The 4261-nt window shown below is 36.1% G+C and overlaps 1 protein-coding gene across 2 annotated transcripts in view; it reads right to left on the bottom strand.

Annotated features, from left to right (window-relative positions):
• The window catches only part of LOC107557540 (retinoic acid receptor gamma-A-like), a 34669-nt gene that overhangs the window by 13751 nt on the left and 16657 nt on the right, over positions 1–4261 (bottom strand). The window lies entirely within an intron of this gene.

Genomic DNA, 4261 nt, shown 5'->3' with positions numbered 1-4261 from the left:
TTAACGTTCTTAGAATTGACAGACAGTTGACCCTGAGAGGTCAAGTAAATACTTACAGCGGATCTAATTATTTATAATTAATTATAACTAGTTATGATTAATTATTCATATTTCCCCAATGAGCTGATTCGCTACATTAATTATGATGAAAATACCAGAGATGGCTTGAATAACACAGATAAACTATACATTGTCGCAGTCAAGTGTTTATTGTCTTTGTTTTATCATTTAAAACGTTTATATCTTCTGTTTACTCAGTTACAGCATAGCAATGCCTGTCCATATTAGGGATTTCCTGAGTTCTATTCCCTCTGTTATGCATATAATGGCTATGCGATGGCACCGCAGATGGCAGCCTCAGTGTTTGGCTCTCCAGTGTTTGTACTGTTTTTGTTAGATTTTCCTGTTTTTTGTTTCTCAAACACGATCAGTTTTACCAGGGATGAGCTGCTGAACATTCGGCAGAACACCCCACACAATCTTCTACCGGATTTCGTTTATTCGGATGTTTTGCTGAACATTGTAGTTGGCGGAGCAGCATTTAACATTCAACAATGATAAGCCATGGTTTACAGCAAAACTTCGTCATCGTCGTCAGGCTAAAGAGGACGCCTACAAAAGGGGGGACATAGTCTTGTACAATCAGGCCAGAAACACACTGAATAAGGAGATCAATCTACCTCATGAACAGTTAAGGTTCTCCCATTGTGCAATTAAAGTATGTGCAATAACATTATACTTTTGATCACCCTAAATCCTAGTACATCCCTACAACTTTATTTTATTTTATTCTATTCCTATTCTATCTATAGCACACCTGTACATACAATTTATTCTTATTTTTGTGGTTTATATTTATGCATGTGCATTTTATTCACATCTTATTTTTATTATCTGTGTGTTGTTGTTGTCTCCGTGTACTGGAAGCTTGTGACACTATAACAAATTCATTGTATGTGCAAACATACTTGGCATTAAAGCTCTTTCTGATTCTGATTCTGATTCTGATTCATATGTGGAGTTTCTGCGCGAGGGTGCCCTCTGGTGTCCAGTATGAGTGAAACAGACATTAAATGTGTTTATAGCACTCAATAATGGCCAATCCATCCTATTTTGGGTAATTTTATTTTATTTTTATTTTTTTAAAAGTATCAGTTCAGGCACCGTTTAGACACCGGTACCATTTTAAAAGTATCGGTTTGGCACCGGTATCGGAAAAAAAACAAACGATACCCAACCCTAGCTAACACGCACACAGACATACACGCATTCACATCTACAGACAAATTGGAGACATTCACATAGTCTCCAATTTACCTATCCAGCATGTTTTTGTATTGTACATTGTGTACAGACTTTTCCCTGGCATTTCACCGTTTCGAAAATAACGCTCCCAAATATTTCAGCTTTGAAAACACATAATGCTCGAGCTTGTGGACTAAACCGATTCTTGTTTTTTACATTCACAAGAGACACAAATTACAAAAGCCACAGTCTTTGGCTAGACTAAAAGCTCATTTAATCCTCTAACAAGCTGTGCTCGAGTCAAACCAGCACCTGTGTGAAACATACAGTACGCCTTCTACTGCTGTGACCCGTTCTGCCATCTGCATATGACCAGACTGTGAGCATGAATACAGCTGGATAATAATACTGTAGAGAGAAATTGAGGTAAAAATGAGAAAGTGGTTGAAAAGAAAGCATACAGTATGTCAGACTTAAACTGACACACATACATTTAAATCTATTATTTAACCAATACAGTATATAGTCATTACTGAGCATTATTCATTGGCTGACAAATGTGTTAGATTTATGTAATGTTAGGTCCAGACTGAAGAAGGTCTTCTGCATTTATCACTCTGTGGCTGTTATGTATTAAAATAAGTATTTTTGCAAGACATTTCCAGAGACATTTTCAGATCTTCAGATTATAATCAGATAATCTTCAGATTTATTGTTTGGTTGAAGCACCTGGACTTTCTGGAGCAGCGAAGTGATTATTTTATTTTGGATTACCGTATAAAGTAAAGGGTCAGTCCATCTCAAGTGGTCCAGTGGTCACTTGTCCATTTTTCATTTTCCTAATTTTTGGAATGATTACATTAAAATATTGGTATTTTTTCATCTTTGTGTCATGGCGCACAACAAATTTTGGGTTATATGGATATTTGGATTTGCAATATCAATACATAGAGGGAATTGCCAGGTTGGACATGCAGTAAAATCAGTTATGAAATTTTGGTCTGTTTGACAAAATGTAATGAGTGAATAAGGATTGACAATATCAGTGCAAGTAAACCATGGTTTTAGTTTACAGAAAAGTATCCGTTTATGAAACATCAAAGAACAACTAAGCATAAACTTTAACTAGCATCTCCCGCAGATCCTCTGCACACATGGACCAACACATGTCCTGATGGGCTGGAGGCAGACTGCAAAAACAGGAGTTGTCTTTCTTAGAAGACAGTTGTTAAACTTGGATTGCCCCTGTCATTCAACAGCATGCATACAAAGCTTTCTTCTTTATAGTACCTCATAAACTGACCCTTTTTATTTTGCCTTTTCAGGGTGAAGCTGAGTCAACATTTGGCCACCTCCTCCTCAGCCTCATTGAACATTGTTACACCCAAATGAACTGACAGGCTAAAAAAAGGTATTTCTGATAAACAACTCAGTGTCAGTCATCCCGTTCCTGACAAGAACGTTATCATAGAGCCCATCACATCCTGACAAGACTCTAAAAGAAGAATTATCCCATCCTGGTAAGAACCCAATGTGGAAAGCTGCAAACATGAACTTCAATCTGCCAAAACATCAGTTTATACTGCATTTTGGTCAAAAAGTATGATGAAGAATCTGTCTATGTTTTAATTTGTTGAAGTAAATCACATTGCCATTTAGTAACAAAGCTGAGAACAACTTGACCTAGTGAGGTCTCGCTGAGGTGAAGGTTTACAAAACATCCAGCCATAACCAACGGTCAAAAGAGGAAACTAAACTTGAATCAACTGAAGCACAAAGATACCGGATCTAAGAGTTACTAACCACTTAAAATGGGAGTCAATGCTGTCCACAACAACAGATTCTATAAGGCTAATGAACTAGCTAAAGCTAACAAGTTCAAGTTTAGCTGGTGAGGTATGACTCTGAGACCTCAGCTGTTGCATTTGAGGGTGGTTCAAAAAGGGTGAGAAAAGAGATCAGGGCATTGTCAATGGATTCATTGTGGGGTAGGCCTTGTGCAATGTTCTTTCAACCAGCCTAGTCTGGCTATAAAATGGCATTACAGCATAGGGGCAAATTCCAGCACGGGCATGTGAAATCTACTCAGCCACACATAGAATAGGGCACAGACACATTTGCATGGGTTTTGTCCTATGATTAATTTTTCTAAATATGGATCTTGTTTTCGGTATTTCCCTCTCTAGTTCTCTGAGTATGGTTTAAACATGATGATAAACATTGCAATGAGTCAATTGAATTACTGTATGTAACAGACTTCAAATGATTGGACAAAGAACAAACTAAAATGGAGACAATGGGGAGGGTTGTTCATATTTTTCATGTACCAAAGAATAATTCAGGATAAACCAGCAGAAGACTGAACTCTGTTAACAAGTTGGAAGACCTTATGGGATTTTTGGTGAATTGGTGGCACTTGAATTCTCTTCAAAAATGGATTAACTTTGCCATTTCATTTCATTTATTTAATATCCTATGTTTAACATCATATGAATGTGCTAAACAACTTGGATCGCATTATGTGAGATTTAAATTTCATTATAAATACACAAAGCATTTCCATATTTCCAGTGGATTTTCCTGTGATCACAAGGAAGCTGAGAAGAAAAGCCCCTTCTCTGTCTGTCCCCATGGGCTCCCTAATCCTTTAATTGAGTTCATTGTATTCATAATTGAATAATTAAGGACATTCATTAAGGTCAAACTGGAGTGACACCAAGCACACTGACTCACACACATGAGAGATATTAAAGAGTTTACAGTCGATTATTGAAAATAGAGTGTGTGCATTATTTCGTATTTGTACTTTTTTTTACCAACATTTACATACATTTCAGATTTTCTTAAATATTATTTACAATAGTAGAGTATCTTAAGTTTAATAGTATAACCACATATTTCAGTGTACAGTAAAGGCTACAGTTTGCTCGAACATATTGGCACTGTATATACTGTATATATATATATATATATATATATATATATATATATATATATATATATATATATATATATA

The sequence above is a fragment of the Sinocyclocheilus grahami genome, unplaced genomic scaffold (genome assembly GCF_001515645.1).
Source record: "Sinocyclocheilus grahami isolate Dianchi unplaced genomic scaffold, SAMN03320097.WGS_v1.1 scaffold606.1, whole genome shotgun sequence".
NCBI lineage: Eukaryota > Metazoa > Chordata > Actinopteri > Cypriniformes > Cyprinidae > Sinocyclocheilus > Sinocyclocheilus grahami.
The sequence above is the reverse complement of the archived record's forward strand: the minus strand, read 5'-3'. Positions and strand labels throughout refer to the sequence as shown.